Source organism: Ranitomeya variabilis, chromosome 6 (genome assembly GCF_051348905.1).
Source record: "Ranitomeya variabilis isolate aRanVar5 chromosome 6, aRanVar5.hap1, whole genome shotgun sequence".
Classification (NCBI taxonomy): Eukaryota; Metazoa; Chordata; class Amphibia; order Anura; family Dendrobatidae; genus Ranitomeya; species Ranitomeya variabilis.
The window spans coordinates 471,941,860-471,956,449 of record NC_135237.1 but is presented as its reverse complement, the minus strand read 5'-3'; positions in this window follow the sequence as shown (position 1 = coordinate 471,956,449).

The following is a 14,590-nucleotide window of genomic DNA, read 5'->3' as shown; positions in this document are numbered from 1 at the left end:
ATCGCCCTGGTGGTCGTGGTGAGGGTTCGGTGACCCCTCACTAAGGGGGGGGTACTGTTGTGAATTTGCTTTTTGCTCCCTCTAGTGGTTACTAGTTTTTTGACTCTGGTTTTTCTGTCATTCCTTTTATCCGCACCTGGGTCGTTAGTTAGGGGTGTTGCTATATAAGCTCCCTGGACCTTCAGTTCTATGCCTGGCAACGTAGTTATCAGAGCTAGTCTGCTGTGCTCTTGTCTACTGATCCTGGTTCCAGTTATATCAGCTAAGTCTGCCTTTTGCTTTTTGCTATTTGTTTGGGTTTTGTATTTTTGTCCAGCTTGTTCCAAATCTATATCCTGACCTTTGCTGGAAGCTCTAGGGGGCTGGTGTTCCCCCCCCGGACCGTTAGACGGTTCGGGGGTTCTTGAATTTCCAGTGTGGATTTTGATAGGGTTTTTGTTGACCATATAAGTTACCTTTCTTTATTCTGCTATCAGTAAGCGGGCCTCTCTGTGCTAAACCTGGTTCATTTCTGTGTTTGTCATTTCCTCTTACCTCACCGTCATTATTTGTGGGGGGCTTCTATCCAGCTTTGGGGGTCCCCTTCTCTGGAGGCAAGAAAGGTCTTTGTTTTCCTCTACTAGGGGTAGCTAGATTCTCCGGCTGGCGCGTGTCATCTAGAATCAACGTAGGAATGATCCCCGGCTACTTCTAGTGTTGGCGTTAGGAGTAGATATATGGTCAACCCAGTTACCACTGCCCTATGAGCTGGATTTTTGTATTCTGCAGACTTCCACGTTCCTCTGAGACCCTCGCCATTGGGGTCATAACACCGGAAGCAGCAATGTGTTTAAAAACAGCAGTTAATCAGAGCCGGAAGGTAGAAGCTCAGCTTTATTCAGTTGAGGGCAACACCAGGGAGGGACAGAAGCCGTTAGTAGGCCCTAACCACCATTTTGTTTTTTAAAAAACACTTAATGAGAGCCAGAAGGTTGAAGCTCAGCTTTATTCAGTTGAGGGCAACACCAGGCAGGGGCAGACACCGTTAGTAGGCCGGAACCACCATTTTGTTTTTTAAAAAACACTTAATGAGAGCCAGAAGGTTGAAGCTCAGCTTTATTTAGTTGAGGGCAACACCAGGCAGGGGCAGACACCGTTAGTAGGCCGGAACCAGCAATGTGTTTAAAAACAGCAGTTAATCAGAGCCGGAAGGTAGAAGCTCAGCTTTATTCAGTTGAGGGCAACACCAGGGAGGGACAGAAGCCGTTAGTAGGCCCTAACCACCATTTTGTTTTTTAAAAAACACTTAATGAGAGCCAGAAGGTTGAAGCTCAGCTTTATTCAGTTGAGGGCAACACCAGGCAGGGGCAGACACCGTTAGTAGGCCGGAACCACCATTTTGTTTTTTAAAAAACACTTAATGAGAGCCAGAAGGTTGAAGCTCAGCTTTATTCAGTTGAGGGCAACACCAGGCAGGGGCAGACACCGTTAGTAGGCCGGAAGCAGCAATGTGTTTAAAAACAGCAGTTAATCAGAGCCGGAAGGTAGAAGCTCAGCTTTATTCAGTTGAGGGCAACACCAGGGAGGGACAGAAGCCGTTAGTAGGCCCTAACCACCATTTTGTTTTTTAAAAAACACTTAATGAGAGCCAGAAGGTTGAAGCTCAGCTTTATTCAGTTGAGGGCAACACCAGGCAGGGGCAGACACCGTTAGTAGGCCGGAACCAGCAATGTGTTTAAAAACAGCAGTTAATCAGAGCCGGAAGGTAGAAGCTCAGCTTTATTCAGTTGAGGGCAACACCAGGGAGGGACAGAAGCCGTTAGTAGGCCCTAACCACCATTTTGTTTTTTAAAAAACACTTAATGAGAGCCAGAAGGTTGAAGCTCAGCTTTATTCAGTTGAGGGCAACACCAGGCAGGGGCAGACACCGTTAGTAGGCCGGAACCAGCAATGTGTTTAAAAACAGCAGTTAATCAGAGCCGGAAGGTAGAAGCTCAGCTTTATTCAGTTGAGGGCAACACCAGGGAGGGACAGAAGCCGTTAGTAGGCCCTAACCACCATTTTGTTTTTTAAAAAACACTTAATGAGAGCCAGAAGGTTGAAGCTCAGCTTTATTCAGTTGAGGGCAACACCAGGCAGGGGCAGACACCGTTAGTAGGCCGGAACCACCATTTTGTTTTTTAAAAAACACTTAATGAGAGCCAGAAGGTTGAAGCTCAGCTTTATTCAGTTGAGGGCAACACCAGGCAGGGGCAGACGCCGTTAGTAGGCCGGAACCACCATTTTGTTTTTTAAAAAACACTTAATGAGAGCCAGAAGGTTGAAGCTCAGCTTTATTCAGTTGAGGGCAACACCAGGCAGGGGCAGACACCGTTAGTAGGCCGGAACCACCATTTTGTTTAAAAACAGCAGTTAATCAGAGCCGGAAGGTAGAAGCTCAGCTTTATTCAGTTGAGGGCAACACCAGGGAGGGGCAGAAGCCGTTAGTAGGCCCTAACCACCATTTTGTTTTTTAAAAAACACTTAATGAGAGCCAGAAGGTTGAAGCTCAGCTTTATTCAGTTGAGGGCAACACCAGGCAGGGGCAGACACCGTTAGTAGGCCGGAACCACCATTTTGTTTTTTAAAAAACACTTAATGAGAGCCAGAAGGTTGAAGCTCAGCTTTATTCAGTTGAGGGCAACACCAGGCAGGGGCAGACACCGTTAGTAGGCCGGAACCACCATTTTGTTTTTTAAAAAACACTTAATGAGAGCCAGAAGGTTGAAGCTCAGCTTTATTCAGTTGAGGGCAACACCAGGCAGGGGCAGACACCGTTAGTAGGCCGGAACCACCATTTTGTTTTTTAAAAAACACTTAATGAGAGCCAGAAGGTTGAAGCTCAGCTTTATTCAGTTGAGGGCAACACCAGGCAGGGGCAGACACCGTTAGTAGGCCGGAACCACCATTTTGTTTAAAAACAGCAGTTAATCAGAGCCGGAAGGTAGAAGCTTAGCTTTATTCAGTTGAGGGCAACACCAGGGAGGGGCAGAAGCCGTTAGTAGGCCCTAACCACCATTTTGTTTTTTAAAAAACACTTAATGAGAGCCAGAAGGTTGAAGCTCAGCTTTATTCAGTTGAGGGCAACACCAGGCAGGGGCAGACACCGTTAGTAGGCCGGAACCACCATTTTGTTTAAAAACAGCAGTTAATCAGAGCCGGAAGGTAGAAGCTCAGCTTTATTCAGTTGAGGGCAACACCAGGGAGGGGCAGAAGCCGTTAGTAGGCCCTAACCACCATTTTGTTTTTTAAAAAACACTTAATGAGAGCCAGAAGGTTGAAGCTCAGCTTTATTCAGTTGAGGGCAACACCAGGCAGGGGCAGACACCGTTAGTAGGCCGGAACCACCATTTTGTTTTTTTAAAAACACTTAATGAGAGCCAGAAGGTTGAAGCTCAGCTTTATTCAGTTGAGGGCAACACCAGGCAGGGGCAGACACCGTTAGTAGGCCGGAACCAGCAATGTGTTTAAAAACAGCAGTTAATCAGAGCCGGAAGGTAGAAGCTCAGCTTTATTCAGTTGAGGGCAACACCAGGGAGGGACAGAAGCCGTTAGTAGGCCCTAACCACCATTTTGTTTTTTAAAAAAACACTTAATGAGAGCCAGAAGGTTGAAGCTCAGCTTTATTCAGTTGAGGGCAACACCAGGCAGGGGCAGACACCGTTAGTAGGCCGGAACCAGCAATGTGTTTAAAAACAGCAGTTAATCAGAGCCGGAAGGTAGAAGCTCAGCTTTATTCAGTTGAGGGCAACACCAGGGAGGGGCAGAAGCCGTTAGTAGGCCCTAACCACCATTTTGTTTTTTAAAAAACACTTAATGAGAGCCAGAAGGTTGAAGCTCAGCTTTATTCAGTTGAGGGCAACACCAGGCAGGGGCAGACACCGTTAGTAGGCCGGAACCAGCAATGTGTTTAAAAACAGCAGTTAATCAGAGCCGGAAGGTAGAAGCTCAGCTTTATTCAGTTGAGGGCAACACCAGGGAGGGGCAGAAGCCGTTAGTAGGCCCTAACCACCATTTTGTTTTTTAAAAAACACTTAATGAGAGCCAGAAGGTTGAAGCTCAGCTTTATTCAGTTGAGGGCAACACCAGGCAGGGGCAGACACCGTTAGTAGGCCGGAACCAGCAATGTGTTTAAAAACAGCAGTTAATCAGAGCCGGAAGGTAGAAGCTCAGCTTTATTCAGTTGAGGGCAACATGTTGTGAATTTGGATTCTGGGCTCCCCCGGTGGCTACTGGTGGAATTGAACTGGTGTTCTCATCTTCTCTGTTCACCTGTTCCCATCAAGATGTGGGAGTCGCTATATAACCTTGCTGCTCTGTTAGTTGCTTGCCGGTCAACAATGTTATCAGAAGCCTCTCTGTGCTTGTTCCTGCTCCTAGACAACTACTAGATAAGTTGGACTCTTGTCCATGTTTGTTTTTGCATTTTTGTTCCAGTTCACAGCTGTAGTTTCGTTACTGTGTCTGGAAAGCTCTTGTGAACAGGAATTGCCACTCTGGTGTTATGAGTTAATGCCAGAGTTTTAAAGTAATTTCTGGATGGTGTTTTGATAGGGTTTTCAGCTGACCATGAAAGTGTCCTTTCTGTCTTCTGCTATGTAGTAAGTGGACCTCAAATTTGCTAAACCTATTTTCATACTACGTTTGTTATTTCATCTTGATTCACCGCCAATACATGTGGGGGGCCTCTGTCTCCTTTCGGGGTATTTCTCTAGAGGTGAGCTAGGACTAATATTTTCCTCTGCTAGCTTTATTTAGTCCTCCGGCTGGTGCTGGGCATCTAGAATCAACGTAGGCATGCTACCCGGCCACTGCTAGTTGTGCGTTAGGTTTAGTTCATGGTCAGCTTAGTTTCCATCTTCCAAGAGCTAGTTCCTATATATGCTGATGCTATGATCTCTTGCCATTGAGATCATGACAGTTTGACCGGCCCACTAAAGGGTTAAAATCCTTGGCTGAGAAAGGAGAGAAATAAGTAGTCTGCTGAAATTTTTTTTTTTTTCTCTCTCTTTGAATGGCTCTGTGTTCACCTGTTTGCAATGGATCTTCAGAGTGTAACTGCAGGTTTGAATAATCTCGCCACGAAGGTACAAAATTTGCAAGATTTTGTTTGTCATGCACCTGTATCTGAGCCGAGAATTCCTTTGCCGGAATTTTTCTCGGGGAATAGATCTGGGTTTCAGAATTTTTGAAATAATTGCAAATTATTTTTGTCCCTGAAATCTCGCTCTGCCGGAGATCCTGCACAGCAGGTCAGGATTGTGATTTCCTTGCTCCGGGGCGACCCTCAAGACTGGGCTTTTTCATTGACACCAGGGGATCCTGCGTTGCTCAATGTGGATGCGTTTTTTCTGGCCTTGGGGTTGCTTTATGACGAACCTCATTTGGAGCTTCAGGCAGAAAAAACTTTGATGTCCCTATCTCAGGGGCAAGATGAAGCGGAAATTTACTGCCAAAGATTCCGTAAATGGTCTGTGCTTACTCAGTGGAATGAGTGCGCCCTGGCGGCGACTTTCAGAGAGGGTCTCTCTGATGCCATTAAGGATGTTATGGTGGGGTTCCCTGTGCCTGCGGGTCTGAATGAGTCCATGACAATGGCTATTCAGATCGATAGGCGTTTGCGGGAGCGCAAACCAGTGCACCATCTGGCGGTGTCCACTGAGAAATCGCCAGAGAGTATGCAGTGTGATAGAATTCTGTCCCGAAGCGAGCGGCAGAATTTTAGACGGAAAAATGGGTTGTGTTTCTATTGTGGTGATTCTACTCATGTTATATCAGCATGCTCTAAGCGCACTAAAAAGCTTGGTAAATCTGTTTCCATTTGCACCTTACCGTCTAAGTTTATTCTATCTGTGACCCTGATTTGCTCTTTGTCATCTATTACCACGGACGCCTATGTCGACTCTGGCGCCGCTTTGAGTCTTATGGATTGGTCCTTTGCCAAACGCTGTGGGTATGATTTAGAGCCTTTGGAGACTCCTATTCCTCTGAAGGGGATTGACTCCACCCCATTGGCTAATAATAAACCACAATACTGGACACAAGTAACTATGCGTATTAATCCGGATCACCAGGAGATTATTCGCTTTCTGGTGCTGTATAATCTACATGATGATTTGGTGCTAGGATTGCCTTGGCTGCAATCTCACAACCCAGTCCTCGACTGGAAAGCTATGTCTGTGTTGAGCTGGGGATGTAAGGGGGCTCATGGGGATGTACCTGTGGTTTCCATTTCATCATCTATTCCCTCTGAAATTCCTGAGTTCCTGTCTGACTATCGTGACGTCTTTGAAGAATCCAAGCTTGGTTCGTTACCTCCGCACCGAGAGTGCGATTGTGCCATAGATTTAATCCCGGGTAGTAAATACCCAAAGGGTCGTTTATTTAATCTGTCTGTGCCTGAACATGCTGCTATGCGTGAATATATAAAGGAGTCCTTGGAAAAGGGACATATTCGTCCATCGTCATCTCCCTTAGGAGCCGGTTTTTTCTTTGTGTCAAAAAAAGACGGCTCTTTGAGACCATGTATTGATTATCGGCTTTTGAATAAAATCACTGTTAAATATCAATACCCATTGCCGTTGCTGACTGATTTGTTTGCTCGCATAAAGGGGGCCAAGTGGTTCTCTAAGATTGACCTTCGTGGGGCGTATAATTTGGTGCGAATCAGGCAGGGGGATGAGTGGAAAACCGCATTTAATACGCCCGAGGGCCACTTTGAGTATTTAGTGATGCCTTTTGGTCTTTCAAATGCTCCGTCAGTTTTCCAGTCCTTTATGCATGATATTTTTCGCGATTATTTGGATAAATTTATGATTGTGTATCTGGATGATATTCTGATTTTTTCTGATGACTGGGACTCTCATGTCCAGCAAGTCAGGAGGGTTTTTCAGGTTTTGCGGTCTAATTCTTTGTGTGTGAAGGGTTCTAAGTGTGTTTTTGGGGTACAGAGGATTTCCTTTTTGGGATATATTTTTTCCCCCTCTTCCATTGAAATGGATCCTGTCAAGGTTCAAGCTATTTGTGATTGGACGCAGCCCTCTTCTCTTAAGAGTCTTCAGAAATGTTTGGGCTTTGCTAACTTTTATCGTCGATTTATTGCTGGTTTTTCGGATATTGCTAAGCCATTGACCGATTTGACTAAGAAGGGTGCTGATGTTGCTGATTGGTCCCCTGATGCTGTGGAGGCCTTTCGGGAGCTTAAGCGCCGTTTTTCCTCTGCCCCTGTGTTGCGTCAGCCTGATGTTGCTCTACCTTTTCAGGTTGAGGTCGACGCTTCTGAGATCGGAGCTGGGGCAGTGTTGTCGCAGAAAAGTTCTGACTGCTCCGTGATTAGGCCTTGTGCCTTCTTTTCCCGTAAATTTTCGCCCGCTGAGCGGAATTATGATGTTGGGAATCGGGAGCTTTTGGCCATGAAGTGGGCTTTTGAGGAGTGGCGCCATTGGCTTGAGGGGGCCAGACATCAGGTGGTGGTATTGACTGACCACAAAAATTTGATTTATCTTGAGACCGCCAGGCGCCTGAATCCTAGACAGGCGCGCTGGTCATTATTTTTCTCTCGGTTTAATTTTGTGGTGTCATACCTACCGGGTTCTAAGAATGTTAAGGCGGATGCCCTTTCTAGGAGTTTTGAGCCTGACTCGCCTGGTAACTCTGAGCCCACAGGTATCCTTAAGGATGGAGTGGTATTGTCAGCCGTTTCTCCAGACCTGCGGCGGGCCTTGCAGGAGTTTCAGGCGGATAGACCTGATCGTTGCCCACCTGATAAACTGTTTGTTCCTGATGATTGGACCAGTAGAGTCATCTCTGAGGTTCATTCTTCTGCGTTGGCAGGTCATCCTGGCATTTTTGGTACCAGGGATTTGGTGGCAAGGTCCTTCTGGTGGCCTTCCCTGTCACGAGATGTGCGAGGCTTTGTGCAGTCTTGTGACGTTTGTGCTCGGGCCAAGCCTTGTTGTTCTCGGGCTAGTGGATTGTTGTTGCCCTTGCCTATTCCTAAGAGGCCTTGGACGCACATCTCGATGGATTTTATTTCAGATCTGCCTGTTTCTCAGAAGATGTCTGTCATCTGGGTGGTGTGTGACCGTTTCTCTAAGATGGTCCATTTGGTTCCTCTGCCCAAGTTGCCTTCTTCTTCCGAGTTGGTTCCTCTGTTTTTTCAAAATGTTGTTCGTTTGCATGGTATTCCTGAGAATATCGTTTCTGACAGAGGGACCCAATTCGTGTCTAGATTTTGGCGGGCATTCTGTGCTAGGATGGGCATAGATTTATCTTTTTCGTCCGCTTTCCATCCTCAGACGAATGGCCAGACCGAGCGGATTAATCAGACCCTGGAGACATATCTGAGGTGTTTTGTGTCTGCTGACCAGGATGATTGGGTTGCTTTTTTGCCATTGGCGGAGTTTGCTCTCAATAATCGGGCCAGCTCTGCCACTTTGGTGTCCCCGTTTTTCTGTAATTCGGGGTTTCATCCTCGATTTTCCTCTGGTCAGGTGGAATCTTCGGATTGTCCTGGAGTGGATGCTGTGGTGGAGAGATTGCATCGGATCTGGGGGCAGGTGGTGGACAATTTGAGGTTGTCCCAGGAGAAGACTCAGCTTTTTGCCAACCGCCACCGTCGTGTTGGTCCTCGGCTTTGTGTTGGGGATTTGGTGTGGTTGTCTTCTCGTTTTGTCCCTATGAGGGTCTCTTCTCCTAAGTTTAAGCCTCGGTTCATCGGCCCATATAAGATATTGGAGATTCTTAACCCTGTTTCCTTCCGTTTGGACCTCCCTGCATCCTTTTCTATTCATAACGTTTTTCATCGGTCATTATTGCGCAGGTATGAGGTACCGGTTGTGCCTTCCGTTGAGCCTCCTGCTCCGGTGTTGGTTGAGGGTGAGTTGGAGTACGTTGTGGAGAAAATCTTAGACTCTCGTGTTTCCAGACGGAGACTCCAGTATCTGGTCAAGTGGAAGGGATACGGCCAGGAGGATAATTCTTGGGTGAATGCATCTGATGTTCATGCCTCTGATCTGGTTCGTACCTTTCATAGGGCCCATCCTGATCGCCCTGGTGGTTCTGGTGAGGGTTCGGTGCCCCCTCCTTGAGGGGGGGGTACTGTTGTGAATTTGGATTCTGGGCTCCCCCGGTGGCTACTGGTGGAATTGAACTGGTGTTCTCATCTTCTCTGTTCACCTGTTCCCATCAAGATGTGGGAGTCGCTATATAACCTTGCTGCTCTGTTAGTTGCTTGCCGGTCAACAATGTTATCAGAAGCCTCTCTGTGCTTGTTCCTGCTCCTAGACAACTACTAGATAAGTTGGACTCTTGTCCATGTTTGTTTTTGCATTTTTGTTCCAGTTCACAGCTGTAGTTTCGTTACTGTGTCTGGAAAGCTCTTGTGAACAGGAATTGCCACTCTGGTGTTATGAGTTAATGCCAGAGTTTTAAAGTAATTTCTGGATGGTGTTTTGATAGGGTTTTCAGCTGACCATGAAAGTGTCCTTTCTGTCTTCTGCTATGTAGTAAGTGGACCTCAAATTTGCTAAACCTATTTTCATACTACGTTTGTTATTTCATCTTGATTCACCGCCAATACATGTGGGGGGCCTCTGTCTCCTTTCGGGGTATTTCTCTAGAGGTGAGCTAGGACTAATATTTTCCTCTGCTAGCTTTATTTAGTCCTCCGGCTGGTGCTGGGCATCTAGAATCAACGTAGGCATGCTACCCGGCCACTGCTAGTTGTGCGTTAGGTTTAGTTCATGGTCAGCTTAGTTTCCATCTTCCAAGAGCTAGTTCCTATATATGCTGATGCTATGATCTCTTGCCATTGAGATCATGACAGCAACACCAGGGAGGGACAGAAGCCGTTAGTAGGCCCTAACCACCATTTTGTTTTTTAAAAAACACTTAATGAGAGCCAGAAGGTTGAAGCTCAGCTTTATTCAGTTGAGGGCAACACCAGGCAGGGGCAGACACCGTTAGTAGGCCGGAACCACCATTTTGTTTTTTAAAAAACACTTAATGAGAGCCAGAAGGTTGAAGCTCAGCTTTATTCAGTTGAGGGCAACACCAGGCAGGGGCAGACACCGTTAGTAGGCCGGAACCACCATTTTGTTTAAAAACAGCAGTTAATCAGAGCCGGAAGGTAGAAGCTCAGCTTTATTCAGTTGAGGGCAACACCAGGGAGGGGCAGAAGCCGTTAGTAGGCCCTAACCACCATTTTGTTTTTTAAAAAACACTTAATGAGAGCCAGAAGGTTGAAGCTCAGCTTTATTCAGTTGAGGGCAACACCAGGCAGGGGCAGACACCGTTAGTAGGCCGGAACCACCATTTTGTTTTTTAAAAAACACTTAATGAGAGCCAGAAGGTTGAAGCTCAGCTTTATTCAGTTGAGGGCAACACCAGGCAGGGGCAGACACCGTTAGTAGGCCGGAACCACCATTTTGTTTAAAAACAGCAGTTAATCAGAGCCGGAAGGTAGAAGCTCAGCTTTATTCAGTTGAGGGCAACACCAGGGAGGGGCAGAAGCCGTTAGTAGGCCCTAACCACCATTTTGTTTTTTAAAAAACACTTAATGAGAGCCAGAAGGTTGAAGCTCAGCTTTATTCAGTTGAGGGCAACACCAGGCAGGGGCAGACACCGTTAGTAGGCCGGAACCACCATTTTGTTTTTTAAAAAACACTTAATGAGAGCCAGAAGGTAGAAGCTCAGCTTTATTCAGTTGAGGACAACTTGAATTAGGGACTGCATACAGACTTAGCAGGCTGTCCCCTGTGTGGACCATGCATCCAATACATTAACCCATTGAGCCACAAAGGACACGTAACCTTCCGTGGCCATGCCTACAGGTCCATGTGTCTGTTGTCAGGTGTACCTTTGTCAGTGTAGGCCTATTGGAAGGAGGGACCGCAGACAGGCTTCAAAGGCCTAACACAATAAAATGGGCTGGCTGCAGGCACTTTAAAATTGGTTCCAGGGGTACACGGGCAGCAGTGGTCTGGTCAGTGGAGGCCTAGTGGAAGGAGGGACCGCAGACAGGCTTCGAAGGCCTAACACAATAAAATGGGCTGGCTGTAGGCACTTTAAAATTGGTTCCAGGGGTACACGGGCAGCAGTGGTCTGGTCAGTGGAGGCCTAGTGGAAGGAGGGACCGCAGACAGGCTTCGAAGGCCTAACACAATAAAATGGGCTGGCTGTAGGCACTTTAAAATTGGTTCCAGGGGTACACGGGCAGCAGTGGTCTGGTCAGTGGAGGCCTAGTGGAAGGAGGGACCGCAGACAGGCTATCAAAGGCCTAAAATAACAAACAATAGGCTCATGGCAGTTTTACAGCGGTTACATGGATACACGGGCAGGCAGCTGGTGATGAGTGGAGGAGTATTTAAAGTAGGGACCGCAGACAGGCTATCAAAGGCCTAAAATAACAAACAATAGGCTCATGGCAGTTTTACAGCGGTTACATGGATACACAGGCAGCTTGGTGGTGAGTGGAGGAGTATTTAAAGTAGGGACCGCAGACAGGCTATCAAAGGCCTAAAATAACAAACAATAGGCTCATGGCAGTTTTACAGCGGTTACATGGATACACGGGCAGGCAGCTGGTGATGAGTGGAGGAGTATTTAAAGTAGGGACCGCAGACAGGCTATCAAAGGCCTAAAATAACAAACAATAGGCTCATGGCAGTTTTACAGCGGTTACATGGATACACAGGCAGCTTGGTGGTGAGTGGAGGAGTATTTAAAGTAGGGACCGCAGACAGGCTATCAAAGGCCTAAAATAACAAACAATAGGCTCATGGCAGTTTTACAGCGGTTACATGGATACACAGGCAGCTTGGTGGTGAGTGGAGGAGTATTTAAAGTAGGGACCGCAGACAGGCTATCAAAGGCCTAAAATAACAAACAATAGGCTCATGGCAGTTTTACAGCGGTTACATGGATACACGGGCAGGCAGCTGGTGATGAGTGGAGGAGTATTTAAAGTAGGGACCGCAGGCAGGCTATCAAAGGCCTAAAATAACAAACAATAGGCTCATGGCAGTTTTACAGCGGTTACATGGATACACAGGCAGCTTGGTGGTGAGTGGAGGAGTACTTAAAGTAGGGACCGCAGACAGGCTATCAAAGGCCTAAAATAACAAACAATAGGCTCATGGCAGTTTTACAGCGGTTACATGGATACACAGGCAGCTTGGTGGTGAGTGGAGGAGTATTTAAAGTAGGGACCGCAGACAGGCTATCAAAGGCCTAAAATAACAAACAATAGGCTCATGGCAGTTTTACAGCGGTTACATGGATACACAGGCAGCTTGGTGGTGAGTGGAGGAGTAGTGCAAGGAGTGTCTGTCCCAGTACTCCCAAAATATAAATAGATGTTAATGTCTCGCAAAACAACCAAAACAAAAAAAAAGGTGGCATACTTAGGTACAGGGGTGGGCTCATCTACTGAGTTTCTGACATAGTAATTTGGCAGTAACTATTTAATGGTGCCAATATAGGACACAGACACAGACTACTTTAAGTTGCATCATAGATGTCTACAAATTTGTATTGTCAGTGCCAGACATTGAATGATGTCAGCGAATAGACTAAAGATTGGTGGAGCTGTGCGACATAATTTTGCACGTGGTAGAGCACATTTTGAGCTGGGGTAGGGGGGAACTCTCTTGAGGCCGGCGGGACCGCCCCAGGGCCCCTCATGTTACAACGGTGTGTCTGACGTTGGGTGCGCACCGCCACCGCCAGAGACACTACATTGTACTATGAGGGACCCAGTAGCAATGCCGTCAACCAAAAGCGAGCACACCCACCTCTTCAGACAAACAGCAGTCTCACGGGTGCTTGCGCCAAGTCGCGATACCACGGCCCCGTGTGGGGAGTTTTGCCATTTAGGGAGGTGTAAACATGTCGTATGCTGTACAATCAGCTGCAGCAAATTAGACATTAGAAAAGTAATTCACAGGCAAGAGCTTTTCATAGGAAAGCTAGGTGTCGGCCGGGCAAGGTGGGGCAAAAGATTTCGAAATCCAGTTGTGGTTCATTTTAATGAATGTTAGATCGTCAACATTTTGGGTAGCCAGACGAGTCCTTTTTTCGGTTAATATTGAACCTGCAGCACTGAATACTCTTTCTGATAGGACACTTGCTGCCGGGCAAGCAAGCTCCTGCAATGCATATTCTGCCAATTCTGGCCAGGTGTCTAATTTGGAGGCCCAGTAATCAAATGGGAATGACGGTTGAGGGAGAACATCGATAAGGGATGAAAAATAGTTAGTAACCATACTGGACAAATGTTGTCTCCTGTCACTTTCAATTGATGCAGCAGTACCTGTCCTGTCTGCGGTCATAGCAAAATCACTCCACAACCTGGTCAGAAAACCCCTCTGTCCAACGCCACTTCTGATGTGTGCACCCCTAACACTCCTAGTCTGCTGCCCCCTGGAGCTCGTGTGAGAACGATCACGTGCGCTGTGTGCTGGGAATGCCTGAAGCAAACGGTCAACAAGAGTTGATTGTTTGGTTGCTAATATTAGTTCCAAGTTCTCATGTGGCATAATATTTTGCAATTTGCCTTTATAGCGTGGATCAAGGAGGCAGGCCAACCAGTAATCGTCATCGTTCATCATTTTCGTAATGCGTGTGTCCCTTTTTAGGATACGTAAGGCATAATCCGCCATGTGGGCCAAAGTTCCAGTTGTCAAATCTCCGGTTGTGATTGGTTGAGGGGCAGTTGCAGGCAAATCTACGTCACTTGTGTCCCTCAAAAAACCAGAACCCGGCCGTGACACGCAACCAATTTCCTGTGCCCCCGGGAAAGGTTCGGCATTAAAAATATACTCATCCCCATCATCCTCCTCGTCCTCCACCTCCTCTTCGCCCGCTACCTCGTCCTGTACACTGCCCTGACCAGACAATGGCTGACTGTCATCAAGGCTTTCCTCTTCCTCTGGTGCAGACGCCTGCTCCTTTATGTGCGTCAAACTTTGCATCAGCAGACGCATTAGGGGGATGCTCATGCTTATTACGGCGTTGTCTGCACTAACCAGCCGTGTGCATTCCTCAAAACACTGAAGGACTTGACACATGTCTTGTATCTTAGACCACTGCACACCTGACAACTCCATGTCTGCCATCCTACTGCCTGCCCGTGTATCCTCCCACAAATAAATAACAGCACGCCTCTGTTCGCACAGTCTCTGAAGCATGTGCAGTGTTGAGTTCCACCTTGTTGCAACGTCTATGATGAGGCGATGCTGGGGAAGGTTCAAAGACCGCTGATAGGTCTGCATACGGCTGGCGTGTACAGGCGAACGTCGGATATGTGAGCAAAGTGCACGCACTTTGAGGAGCAGGTCGGAGAACCCAGGATAAGTTTTCAATAAGCACTGCACCACCAGGTTTAAGGTGTGAGCCAGGCAAGGAATGTGTTTCAGTTGGGAAAGGGAGATGGCAGCCATGAAATTCCTTCCGTTATCACTCACTACCTTGCCTGCCTCAAGATCTACTGTGCCCAGCCACGACTGCGTTTCTTGTTGCAAGAACTCGGACAGAACTTCCGCGGTGTGTCTGTTGTCGCCCAAACACTTCA